Genomic DNA, 14,632 nt, shown 5'->3' on the forward strand with positions numbered 1-14,632 from the left:
ACAAATCTGTGAAGGGATAAACAAAGTATTTTGTAACAGCTTTACAGTATACTATTTCATGTATACAGAAAATCAAGAGTAAGTCTTGAATTACTAAGGAAAATTTCTGTAGTTGATAAAATTTTAAATTTCGTGGGAGTCAATGAAGTACAAATACTGTGAAATGATCCATGCCGAATGGTTTGCCATTTACTATGATTTTGACCATTGCTAGGCAACCTCTGTCCTCCTTGTAGTGTTTCTTCACAATATCAATATGCATTTACTATGTTAATGGAAAGACAATCATTTCTATCATAATAGTTATAAATGATGTGAAAATGATAAACATGTTTATATAGAGATATTTTTCCTCTTACTAGTTCTATCAACAAATGTCCAATGAGCATACCTGTGAGAACATTCCCAAACCAATATTTTTATTCCCCTATAATATACTCTAAAATTTTAGTTTTGTGTTAACATTTAACTTTATGATTCACTCACTTCTATTTTTGCATGTGGTGTAGAGATAAATCAGTAAAGTTTCTTTTCTGCACATCAGTTCAGTCACTCAGTCGTGTTCAACTCTACAACCCCATCGACTGAAGCAGCCCAGGCCTCCCTGTCCATCATCAACTCCCAGAGCTTGCTCAAACTCATGCCCACTGAGTCAGTGATGCCATCCAACCATCTTATCCTCTGTTGTCCCCTTCTCTTCCTGCCTTCAATCTTTCCCAGCATCAGGGTCTTTTCCAATGAGTCAGTTCGTCCCATCAGATGGCCAAAGTATTGGAGTTTCAGCTTCCCCATCAGCCTTTCCAATGAATATTCAGTACTGATTTCTTTTAGGATGGACAGGTTGGATCTCCTTGCTGTCCAAGGGTCTCTCAAGAGTCTTCTCCAACACCACAGCTCAAAAGCATCAATGCTCAGTGCTCAGCCTTCTTTATGGTCCGACTCTCACATCCATACATGACTCCTGGAAAAATCTTAGCTTTGACTAGATGCACCTTTGTCGGCAATGTCTCTGCTTTTTGATATGCTATCATATTTATCATACCTTTTATCATAGCTTTATCACAGGTTTATCATAGCTTTTCTTCCAAGGAGCAAGCGTCTTTTAATTTCACGGCTGCAGTCACCATCTGCAGTGATTTTAGAGCCCAAGAAAATAAAGTCTCTCACTGTTTCCATTGTTACCCCATCCATTTGCCATGAAGAGATGGGACCAGATGCCATGATCTTAGTTTTTTGAATGTTGAGTTTTAAGCTAACTTTTTCACTCTCCTCTTTCACTCTCTTCAAGAGGCTCTTTAGTTCCCTTTTGCACATAAATGACCAATTATTCAAGTGCCACTTGTTGAAAAGACTATTCTATTTTGCCACCAAAGAGCCTAGATATTTTTGACAAAATCAATTTTCCATACTACATATGAGACTATTTTTAGACCCTCTCTTCTGCTCCATTGATTTATGCTTGATCCTAATGATATGTGTGTCTATTTTGACATCAATAACAAACTGTTCATTATCATGGATCAATTTTAAGTTTGGGAATCATGTAGTACAATTCCTCCAAATTTTTTCTTTTTTAAAAACTTATTTGGCTATTCTAGGATCACTGCATTTCCACATAGGTTTTAGAATTATCTCATCAATTTCTATAAGAAAGTCAGCAAGGATTTTGACTGGAACTGTGTGGAACCTATGAATCAATTTCCTGAGAGCTGACACTTAGCAATACTTAGTCTTCTAACCCATGAGCATAGGATATCTCCCCATTTATTCAGATCTTCTTTAGATTTTTCTTCAGCATCGTTCTGCAATTTTCAGTGAATCAGTCTTTTGCGTATTTTGCTACATTTATTTCTAAGTAAATCATATTTTTGATGCTACTATGAATGGTACATTTTAATTTCAACTTCCAAGTGTTTGTTGATAGTATATAGAAATATAATTGACTTCTCTGTATTGATCTTGCATCCTGAGATCTTTCTAAACTCACTTATTAATCCTAACAGCATTTTTAAACAGAATTCTTAAGAGTTTTCTATATAGGTAATTACATCATTTGAGGATAAAGACCATTTTATGCATTCCTTTCTGCTCTGCCTTTTTCTTTTTCTTGCCTTTCTGCACTAAATAGGGACAGGAAAATGTTGAACAGAAATGATGAGAATGGACTTTTTTACCTTGTTCCCAACGTAGGAAAAAAGTATTCAGTCTCTCATTATTAAATATGATATTAGCTGAAGGTTTTTCAAAGATGTCCCTAGTACTAAAAGAAAGTTCACTTCTAATAGTCTAAGAATCTTTATCAAGAATGGATAATAATTTTTGTCAAATACTTCTCCTGTATCTATTGAAATACATGATTTTTTCATTTTCAGCCTGATAAAATAATTACATTCATTGATTTTCAATTTTTAACCAAACTTAAATTCCACTAAGTCATGAAATATTATCACTATTATGTATTTCTGAATTTCAGATGCTAAAATTTTATAAAGAAATTGTGTTTATAGGCCTATAATGCATAGTGATATACAGTTGTGTTATAATGTCTTTTGCATCAGGTTTGAAGATAACTAATGATGTTTATAAATCATGCAAATTATAAAACTGTATCTTTATTGATGTAGTAAAGATGAAGATAATTCATGAATGATGCAAATTACACAGTAAATAGGAATTTACATTACATATTGACTTTTCAAAAGTCAGCTGTATAAAAGCATGAAATGATAATACATTAAATACAGTTGCTTTAAAAAGAATTCCCCCTTTTAGAAGCTGTTCACAACTTTTTTTGCCATTATCAGGAATTTTGCATTTCTACTATATTAATACTTGATGAAAACAGTTTCATGGCTATAAATTTAAAGTGGATTCTCTTCTGTTACAGCATGGAGGTAATCTGAAAATCCCACTCATTGATATGAATTTGTGTCACTCTCTTTATAAATGGACTTCCCTGGTGGCTTACATGGTAAAGCATCTGCCTACAATGAGGGAAACCCGGGTTCAATCCCTGGGTCAGGAAGATCTCCTGGAGAAGGAAATGGCAACACACTCCAGTATTCTTGCCTGGAAAAATCCCATGGACAGAGGAGCCTGGTAAGCTACAGTCCATGGGGTCACAAAGAGATGGACACGAGCAACCTCACTTTATTTTCTTTATAAATGAGAAAGAGGTTAATGCTGACCAGACTCAGGTTAAATATACCTGAATATATTAGAATACTGTTAAATTCCAAGTAGTGCGGATAAACTGCTGCTTCTGAAACAGCATGTTTCTCTCTGTGAAATAATAAGATCAAAGTACTTAGAAAATAATATAATCTCTTTAGCAATTTCCAAATTGCACTGAAAGTAGACAGTCCATTTTCAGAGTGTGAAGTTCAGAAAAGTGAAGTTCACATTAACATGTAAGATTCTGTCAAGGAAGGCTGACTGTAGCTTGATACAAAATAGGCTGCCAATTACTACTGAGATAGAATCACAAATAAATGGTAAACTCAGAAAACTTCACAGCAAACACTGAGTTCTCCAGGAAGTAGACCAAGAGATGTTAGTTAAGAAGTACCTCTAGGATCAGATCTATGAAAAGAGAGGGGAATGAAGCAGGTTTGGCCAGAGGGAAAAATGAAATCGCAATACAGTTCTAGTGTCAGCCTTGACTGACACTACAGGAAACTGGAGCTGGAATGGCCCTTCAGAGGCATCCTCAGTTAGGCCAAAATGGTCAGACCTTTATACTTCTTGTGGCAGTCAGCCACTGACTGTGGGCCACCCTGGGAAAGAGGCTCACCTTAGTTAAGCCAGCTCCTGGCCACGGACGTGGTCCCTCAAGGGACTGCAAGCTATGGGTTATCTGCCCACTGCACTCCCAGAGGCTGGGGCAACAAGCCCTCAAGGAAGGGAGACCTGGGTGGCACATAACAGTATCTATCACATTAGGAAAAGCATTTATGAAAAGGAAGAAAAATTGTAAACCATGCCAGAAACTTTGTCTAATATGTGCTACATTTCAAAGTTTACATGATTTTATTCAGCTCTCTATACAAATGTGATCCCTCCAGAACTTTCCCTGACCAATCTCTCTAAGATGGACTTCTTAAATGTGTTACATTCTTTCATGGCGTTTATCACTACCTGATATCTTAATATATATATATTTATTTGTTTATTGGGTGTTATCTGCCACTCCCACTGGAATATAACTTACAAGAGGGAGTAACTTTGTCTTGTTTACCACTTATCCCCAGTGTCTAGAACAATGCAGGAAAAATAACATATTCATTAATAACCAGTTCACTTAATATTTTTACTTATAATCAATGATATCTCATCAACTATACTGCAGTTGAATTGCATAGCAAGGGCCATAACTTGACCTAGATTCCTGATGAGAAAAGTGCATGTGTGCATGTGTGGTCAGTCACTAAGTCGAGTCCAACTCTCTGAGATGGTATGGACTGTAGCCTGCAGGCTATCCTGTCCATGGGATTCTCCCAGCAGCGATACTGGAGTAGGTTGCCATTTCCTCCTCCAGGGTATCTTCCCAACTCAGGGATCGAACCCTTGTCTCCTGAGTCTCCTGCATTGCAGGCAAGTTCTTTATTGCTGAGCCACTAGGAAAGACCAAAGATGAGAGATGTAAAACATACAATTAAGATCATTAAGGTAGGTCAAATTTTATATCTCAATTTGACTAGGCCACAAGCTACCGAGGTATTTGGTCAAACAATATTCTGGGTGTTACTATGAGGATGTTTTTGGATGAGTTTAACATTTAAATCCACCATTCCTGGCCCTCAATGTGAGTGGGTCTCATCCAATCAGTTGAAGGTATGAATAGAACAAAAAGGCTGACCCTCTTTTGGATAAGGAAATTCCTTTTCTCTGAATGTCTTTGAGCTATGACTTCAATTTTTTCTTGTCTTTGACTCAAACTTAAATACCAGCTTTTCCTAGGTCTTGAACCTTGTAGCCTTTGGACTAGAGCTACACCATTGGCTCTATTGGTTCTTAGGCCTTTGAACTTAGACTGGAACTCCACTATCAGCTTTCCGGGGTCTTGACCTTGCCGACTGCAAATCTTAGAATCTGTCAGCTCCATAATGGTGTGAACCAATGACATGGTTCAATCAGGCTGGTATAACAAAATATCAGCTGTTTGGTTATAAACAACAAAAATTTACTTCTGACAGTTCTGAAGGTTGGCAAGTTCAAGAGCAAGATGCAAGTACAGTCATTTTCTCATGAAGGCCGTCCTTCCTGCCCCCAGCCAGCACCGCCTCTCAGTCCTTGTATGGTAGGAAAAGTTAGAGAGCTCTCAGTTCACTCACTCAGTCGTGCCCCACTCTTTACGACCCCATGGACTGCAGCACACCAGGACTCTCTGTCCATCACCAACTCCCAGAGCTTGCTAAAACTCATGTCCATCTAATCGATGATGCCATCCAACCATCTTATCCTCTGTTGTCTTCTTCTCCTCCCGCCTTCAATTTTGCCCAGCATCAGGGTCTTTTCAAATGAGTCAGCTCTTCATATCAGGTAGCCAAAGTACTGGAGTTTCAGGTTCAGCATCAGCCCTTCCAATGAATATTTAGGACTGATTTCCTTTAGGATTGACTGGCTGGATCTCCTTGCAGTCCAAGAGACTCTCAAGAGTCTTCTCCAACACTACAGTTCAAAAGCATCGATTCTTTGGAGCTCAGCTTTCCTTATAGTCAAACTCTCACATCCATACATGACTTTGTATGGAAAAACCATAGCTTTGACTAGAAAGACCTTTGTTGGCAAAGTAAGGTCTCTGCTTTTTAATATGCTGTCTAGGTTGGTCATAACTTTTTTTCCAAGGAATAAGCGTTTTTTAATTTCATGGCTGCAGTCACCACCTGCAGTGATTTTGAGGTCCAGAAAAATAAAGTCTATCACTATTTCCAATGTTTCCCCATCTATTTGCCAGGAAGTGATGGGACCGGATGCCATGATCTTCGTTTTCTGAATGTTGAGCTTTAAGCCAACCTTTTCACTCTCCTCTTTCACTTTCATCAAGAGGCTCTTTAGTTCTTCAGTCTCTGCCATAAGGGTGTTGTCATCTGCATATCTGAGGTTATTGATATTTCTCCTGGCAATCTTGATTCCAGCTTGTGTTTCTTCCAGTCCAGTGTTTCTCATGATGTACTCTGCATGTAAGTTAAATAAGCAGGGTGACAATGTACAGCCTTGACGTCCTCCTTTTCCTATTTGAAACCAGTCTGTTGTTCCATGTCCAGTTCCAACTGTTGTTTCCTGACCTGCATATAGATTTCTCAAGAGGCAGGTCAGGTGGTCTGGTATTCCCATCTCTTTCAGAATTATCCACAGTTTATTGCGATCCACACCGTCAAAGGCTTTGGCATAGTCAATAAAACAGAAGTAGATGTTTTTCTGGAACTCTCTTGCTTTTTCAATGATCCAACTGATGTTGGCAATTTGATCTCTGGTTCCTCTGCCTTTTCTAAGTCCAGCTTGAACATCTGGAACTTCACAGTCACGTACTATTGAAGCCTGGCTTGGAGAATTTTGAGCATTACTTTGCTGGCATATGAGATGAGTGCAACTGTGCAGTAGTTTGAACATGCTTTGGCATTGCCTTTCTTTGGGACTGGAATGAAAACTGACTTTTTCCAGTCCTGTGGCCAGAAGAACTATACAAAAAAGGTCTTCATGATCCAGGTAACCACAGTGGCGTGGTCACTCACCTAGAGCCAGACATCCTGGAATGTGAAGTCAAGTGGCCCTTAGGAAGCATTACTATGAACAAAGCTGGTGGAGGTGACGGAATTCCAGTTGAGCTATTTCAAAGCCTAAAAGATTATGCTGTGAAAATGCTGCACTCAATATGCCAGGAACTTTGGAAAACTCAGCAGTGGCCACAGGACTGGGAAAAGAGAGCTCTCTGAGGCCTCTTCTGTAAGAGTTAATCCCATTAATGAGGGCTCCATCCTCATGTCCTAACCCCTCCTAACAGCTCACCTAATACCATCATCTTTGGGGGTTATAGGATTTCAACATGTGAGTTTTGGGGGTTTACAAACATTCAGATCACAGCTATATATATACATAAGCCCAATGTACTCAGTCTGTTTCTCTGGAGAATGGCTTAAAATAAAAAAATTTCTAATTATGAGAGAAAATTATAAATCTAATCATAAGTAGTTAATGTGTACTTTGTTATTCTCTACAAAGGACATTAGCTATCATTTGGAATTTACCTGTTAAATGTGTTGCCTGTTGTGTGTATGTCTGAGAAACAGAGGGTCTTATAAAGGGATCTAACCCTTAAAAGAAGGAAATTCAAAGATCTAAAGAAGTATAAAATCTTGAATATATTCCACTGGACTAAATACACTTCAATATCTACCTAAAATCAAAGGCTGGTAATAAAGTCACAGGGTATGAGGCACACCCTTACCCGAATGCAGTACCAAAACGCCCTCAGATGTTAATAAGAAGTAATTTTTGGATTAAAGGCCTCTTGGGAGTCGACATGTTTAGGCTCTCTTTTAATTAGTGTGAATAATCAAAAACTAACTGGATTTCAAGTGGAACGTTTAAATTGAGATCATCTTACGTCATTTCATTGACATCATTCCGAGAGACAAATGTTTCTTGCAAAGCTACATTTAAGGGACTCCTCATAAGCAAATGCCAAAGTAATCTATGTGAAAAACATAAATTAACCTAGCTTGCTCAGGATGAATTTATTTGGTTTTACTATTTGACTGCTAATGTATGAATGCTATAAAGTGCTTGTTTTGAACAAGAGAAAAGAAAACAAATAATATTTCACTTTTAATGTATTTATACTTAGATTTTAAAAGTCACTACACCACAGAAAAAACAATTCCTCATCCAAGGCTCAAATAAACAGTATACATTTTAAGTAAGTCATAAATATTATCCAATATGGAAATATTTTAAAACTACCACAATTTTTTCAAAGATTCTGTATCCATAGATTGTGAATATAAAATCAAACAAAACTTGGTCTCTGAAAAGAAATTCTCCTTTAAGATGGTGCCATTCACCTAAAACACTCATCAGATTAGATCAGATCAGATCAGTCGCTCAGTCCTGTCTGACTCTTTGCGACCCCATGAATCGCAGCACGCCAGGCCTCCCTGTCCATCACCATCTCCTGGAGTTCACTCAGACTCACATCCATCAAGTCGGTGATGCCATCCAGCCATCTCATCCTCTGTCGTCCCCTTTTCCTCCTGCCCCCAATCCCTCCCAGCATCAGAGTCTTTTCCAATGAGTCAACTCTTCACATCAGGTGGCCAAAGTACTGGAGTTTCAGCTTTAGCATCATTCCTTCCAAAAAACATCCAGGACTGATCTCCTTTAGAATGGACTGGTTGGATCTCCTTGCAGTCCAAGGGACTCTCAAGAGTCTTCTCCAACACCACACTTCAAAAGCATCAATTCTTCGGCACTCAGCTTTCTTCACAGTCTAACTCTCACGTCAATACATGACCACAGGAAAAACCATAGCCTTGACTAGACAGAACTTAGTCGTCAAAGTAATGTCTCTGCTTTTGAATATGCTATCTAGGTTGGTCATAACTTTTCTTCCAAGGAGTAGGCATCTTTTAATTTCATGGCTGCAGTCACAGTCTGCAGTGATTTTGGAGCCCCCAAAAATAAAGTCTAATGCTGTTTCCACTGTTTCCCCATCTATTTCCCATGAAGTGATGGGACCAGATGCCATGATCTTCATTTTCTGCATGTTGAGCTTTAAGCCAACTTTTTCACTCTCTTCTTTCACTTTCATCAAGAGGCTTTTGAGTTCCTCTTCACTTTCTGCCGTAAGTGTGGTGTCATCTGAATATCTGAGGTTATTGATATTTCTCCCAGCAATCTTGATTCCAGCTTGTGCTTCTTCCAGCCCAGCATTGCTCATGATGTACTCTGCATGTAAGTTAAATAAGCAGGATGACAATCTACAGCCTTGATGTACTCCTTTCCCTATTTGAAACCAGCCTATTGTTTCATGTCCAGTTCTAACTGGTGCTTCCTGACCTGCATATAGGTTTCTCAAGAGGCAGGTCAGGTGGTCTGGTATTCCCATCTCTTTAAGAATTTTCCACAGTTTATTGTGATCCACACAGTCAAAGGCTTTGGCATAGTCGCATAGTCAATATAGCAGAAATAGATGTTTTTCTGGAACTCTCTTGCTTTTTCCATGATCCAGCAGATGTTGGCAATTTGATTTCTGGTTCCTCTGACTTTTCTAAAACCAGCTTGAACATCGGGAAGTTCATGGGTCATGTATTGCTGAAGCCTGGCTTGGAGAATTTTGAGCATTACTTTACTAGCATGTGAGATGAGTGCAATTGTGTGGTAGTTTGAGCATTCTTTGGCATTGCCTTTCTTTGGGATTGGAATGAAAACTGACCTTTTCCAGTCCTGTGGCCACTGCTGAGTTTTCCAAATTTGCTAGCATATTGAGTGCAGCACTTTCACAGCATCATCTTTCAGGATTTGAAATAGTTCAACTGGAATTCCATCACCTCCACTAGCTTTCTTCGTAGTGATGTTTTCCAAGGCTCACTTGACTTCACATTCCAGGATGTCTGGCTCTAGGTGAGTGATCATACCATCATGATTATCTGGGTTGTGAAGATCCTTTTCGTACAGTTCTTCTGTGTATTCTAGCCACCTCTTCTTAATATCTTCTGCTTCTCTTAGGGCCATACCATTTCTGTCCTTTATCGAACCCATCTTTGCATGAAATGTTCCCTTGGTATCTCTAATTTTCTTGAAGAGATCTCTAATCTTTCCCATTCTTTATCTCAAAAAAAATCACAACTTTTTCCCAGTTTGTTCTTATTGGAAAGGAATGTCTCTATTTAGAACCTGAAGTTTTCTGATCCCCAAAAGATACTGGTTGATGACACTTGTTTATGGGTTATTTCTATACTGTTAAAACAGTGCTATTTCACTTCAGGCCATCAAAATAGTAGAATACATTGCTTTAATGAATTTTCCAATGCTTAATGTAGTTTCCTGGTCTAAGGGGCAACAATCAAATATTTTTCCTCTTGTTCTTGCCATATATATATGGCCTATATATATATAGGTCAATTCTCTCCTCTCCAAATTAGAGCTATCCCTAAAAACACAGGGATTCCCTGATAGTTCAGCTGGTTAGGAATCTGCCTGCTATGCAGGAGACCCTGATTTGATCCCGGGGTTGGAAAGATCCCATAGAGGAGGGAAAGGCTACCACTCCAGTATTCTGGCCTGGAGAATTCCATGGACTGTATAGTCCATGGAGTCACAAAGACTCGGACACAACTGCGCAACTTTCACTTTCGAAAATGTATCTCTTGATAGACTTGGATGACCCAGTTTTATTGAGTCCACACAAAAAGATTGTTAGAGATACAGTGAAATCATCTTTCTCTATTTGGAATATATTTGAATTGTGTCCCCCCAAAGCCAGTGCTTTAGAATATGGCTCTGTTTGAAGACAGAATCTTTAGAGAAGTAATTAAGTTAGAAAGAGACCATCAGGGTGAGCCCTAATCTCATCTGACTGGTGTCTCTATAAAAAGAGGAGATCAGAATGCAGAGACACAGGGATGTGCACGCACAGAGAAACGGCCATGTGAGGACACAATGAGCAGCTCCACATGGGGCCTCAGGAAAAACCAAACCTGACAACATGTTGATCTTGGACTTTCAGCCTTCAGAACTGTGGAAAAGTAATTTTTTGTTAAGGCACCCAATCTTCGGTATTTTGTTATGATGGCAGGCAATATTGTGATTCATAAGAAATATATATTTGGTTTGAATGATCAAAATATACTTCTTACATAGTTGGTCTATGTCTACATTATCTCACAGTTCCCAACTCTTGGAATTTCCTGAGTAATAAGGGCAATAGGAACCTCTCCTGTCATATTTGCTCTCCTGTTCTCAGTTCCTGATATCACTTCATAGCCATAGAGGTCATATGGGTGTCCTGTTACTTATAATAAGCTGCTTTTGACCGCAATAGGATTTATGTTAATGAGGTAACTTTTGGAAAGCACCTAATGATGGGGGCTGGTTGCCAGGGGAACTAGCTGTGAATAGTGTGTTAGAACTTTCCCTCTCACCCCTTGATTTCCTAGGAAAGGAGAAAGGATCAAAGTTGAATCAATCACCAATGGCTAATGATTTCATCAATCATGACTGTATACTGAAGACTCCATAAAGGCAGAAGCAGGAGATTCAGCGAGCTTCCAGGTTGGTGAACACACGGAGACTTGAGGAGAGTGGTACCCCTCAAGAGCAAAGGAAGTTCTGTACCCTCTGCCTGTACCGCACCCCCATGCATCTCTTCCACCTGAGCTACATAGTTTATAATAAACTAGTGATCTCATAAATAAAATGTTTTTCCTGACTTCTCTGAGCTTCTTTAGAAAATTAGAAATGTAAAAATTTAACTGAATTTATAAAATTAACTGAATCCAAGTTAGGGCAAGGGGAGGTCCGTGGAACCTCTAATCTATAGCCAGTTGGTCAGAAGCAAAGGTGACAGTGACAGCTTCAGACTTGCAGCTGACGTCTGAAGTGGGGGGGTGTGTGTGTGTGTGTGTGAGGGGAGGGAGGTTTTGTGGGAATGAGTTCTAAGCCTGTGGAATCCAATACTGTCTCTAGGTATAGCGTGTCAGGATGAGTTGAATTGTAGGACACACAGCTGGTGTCAGAGAATTGCTCAGTGGTAAGGAGGAAACTCCCACCCCCAACACACATTATAATTGGTCCCAGAACCTTTACAACCCTAGCAAACTAATATAGACTATGTTAGTACATTTATTTCAGGCTTATACAATCCTGATATCCTAAGAGAAGAAAAAGATACATCAAGTCACCAAAATGTAGCTAAGAGAATATATAATAATAAAGCACAATGTTCAGTATTTCAGAAGTTCTATTTGGTTTGTGTTAATTCAATCCAATCCAATTCAATCCAGGTCAACCCAGCTCAATCAAATGGCCTTTTCCATCCAACTGCTTCAGAGTCAAAGACAAATGAAACTCAATCTTTGTGCTACTTTGCTGCTAGTTAAGAAACAGACACATTAAAAAAGGAAAGCTATGTAATATGCTCTTCAAATTATAAAAAAAAGACAAATTATTATCTAATGCATCAAGTAATAAAAGTATGCTATAACACCTGTTTCATAAGTATGCACATGCCTATGTAGAGTATGTGCACATGAAATACACACCGGGAAAACCACAGGAAAGTCATATACAAAATGTTGATAGCTGTGCTTCAAATGGTACAATTAAGGTAATTTAAAATTTCATTTTTGCTAATCTTTGGTGACACGTATTATTTTTGTATTGGAAAATGACTAAACGTTTTTAAAAGAAATACTACCTCATGAAAGACTGCCTGTATGTGCCGAGTCGCTTCAGTCATGTCCAACTCTTTGCAACCCTATGGACTGTAGCCTGCCAGACTCCTCCATCCATGGGATTCTCCAGGCAAGAATACTGGAGTGGTTGTCCTGCCCTCCTCCAGGGGAACTCCCTGACCCAGGGATCAAACTTGTGGCTCATTATATCTCCTGCATTGGCAGGTGGCTTCTTCACCACTAGTGCCACCTGGGAAGTTCTGAAACATGTACTCCAAAGACTAACGGGAGTAAACAGCTATCAATACTTAAAAATTTTACACTCAATTCATGGGTTCAATTATTTTTGTTTCACTAAGGTAAAATTCACATAACACAAAATTAATCTTTTAAAGTATACGATTCAGTGGCATTTAGCATATTACAATGCTGTGCAACTACCATCTCTACTTTAAAAACATGTAATAACCTTAAAAACATCTAGTACTCACTAAGCAGTCATCCCTTAGCTCCTCCTCTCCTATTTACCAGTACTCTCCTCTCTGTCTCTATTACCTATTCTGGATATTTCCTGTAAATACTAATAGATTCAGACAATATACCATCTTTTTCTGACTTCTTTAACTCAGAATAATATTCTTATAGTCCATCCACACTGTAGCATGTCTAAATGCTCAGTAGATGTCTAAATGTCTCAATATTCCATTCCTTTATATGGCTAAATAATATTCCATCATAGGGGTAAACCATATTTTCTTTATTCATCAGTTATTATTGTCATCTTTTAGCTATAACAAATAAAGCAGCTATAAGCATTCACATGCAAACTTTTATACTATACTTAGGAGTGAACTGCTGAATAATATGATAATTCTATGTTTAATTTCCTGAGCAACTACCAAAATGTTTTTCACAGTGGCTTCACTATTTTACATTCCCACCATAATAAATGACGGTTCCAATTTCTCCACATCCTCTCAACACTCATTATTCCCCTCTCCTTTTTTTTTTATTAAAGCCATCCTTGTCAGCGTAAAGTAGTTTTTAATTGTAGTTCATTATGTTATAATCCAATCTACACACATCTGACATTTCAGTCCTAGTAATCACTCAACAAATTCCTAACAATTATACCAAGTTATTGGAGAAGGAAATGGCAACCCACTCCAGTACTCTTGCCTGGAAAATTCCATGGATGGAGGAGCCTGGTAGGCTACAGTCCACGGGGTCGCAGAGTTGGATACGACTGAGCAACTTCAATTCAATTCAATACCAAGTTATATGAAGAAATTTTAAAATATAAGAACATGTCCATTAGGAACAAGGATAAGATTGAGATTAATATAATTAGTCAATTTAGCTAATGCTGAAGTCCAGGATGGAGTAGGTGAAAGGCGGATAGCATACTAACCCATTAAGTCCATGGATTTCTGTTCTTACTTGATAAATAATGGATGAAGTAGCTCACATGATATATTCCTTCCCACGGTAGATAAGCCCTTGGATAAAATAATGAAATTTGAATTCAATCAAGAAAGAGAGAAAGAAAGGAAAGGAGGGAGAAAGGAGGAGAGGGAAGGAGGGAGGCAAGAAGAGAGGAAGAGGGAGAAAGAAAAGAAAAAAAAACTCTCTATACAAATTCCGAGAAACTTTTGATAAAATGTTCTATCTTGGACACAGTTCCTCTAGGAGAATTCTCATTGGAAGGACTGATGCTGAAGCTGAAGCTCCAATACTTTGGCCACTTGATGCAAAGAGCCAACTCATTGGAAAAGACCTTGATGCTGGCAAAGATTGAAGGCAGAAGGGGAAGAAGGCGACAGAGGATGAGACAGTTAGATGGCATCACTGATTTAATAGACATGAACTTGGGCAAACTCCAGGAGATGGTGAGAGACAGGGAAGCCTGGCGTGCTGCAGTCCAAGAGGTAGCAAAGAGTCAGACATGACTTGGTGACCGAACAACAACAAAGTCCTGTTCACGGTTCACCATTTCCTGTTCGACCCTGATCCCTCCCTTCCCTGTCTTGCCTAAGCCGTAAGCCTGCCAGAAACACTCACTGACATCCATCAGTCTCCACAATGTACACAGAGGCCAGAAACATTACCATTCTTGAACGAGGGTGATTAATTACCCCTACCTGCAGATTTTAAACCCTCACTATTTCAGAAGGATTTTTAAAAGCAGCTTTATGTCTGGCGAGGCAGAACTTGTTATTTTCTTCTCTAGGAAACACTAC

At 38.8% G+C, this 14,632-nt stretch overlaps 1 protein-coding gene across 2 annotated transcripts in view; it reads right to left on the bottom strand.

Moving 5' to 3' along the window:
* Positions 1 to 14,632, bottom strand: part of MACROD2 (mono-ADP ribosylhydrolase 2) — a 2,300,803-nt gene that overhangs the window by 2,166,653 nt on the left and 119,518 nt on the right. The window lies entirely within an intron of this gene.

The sequence above is a fragment of the Oryx dammah genome, unplaced genomic scaffold (genome assembly GCF_014754425.2).
Source record: "Oryx dammah isolate SB20612 unplaced genomic scaffold, SCBI_Odam_1.1 HiC_scaffold_10, whole genome shotgun sequence".
NCBI lineage: Eukaryota > Metazoa > Chordata > Mammalia > Artiodactyla > Bovidae > Oryx > Oryx dammah.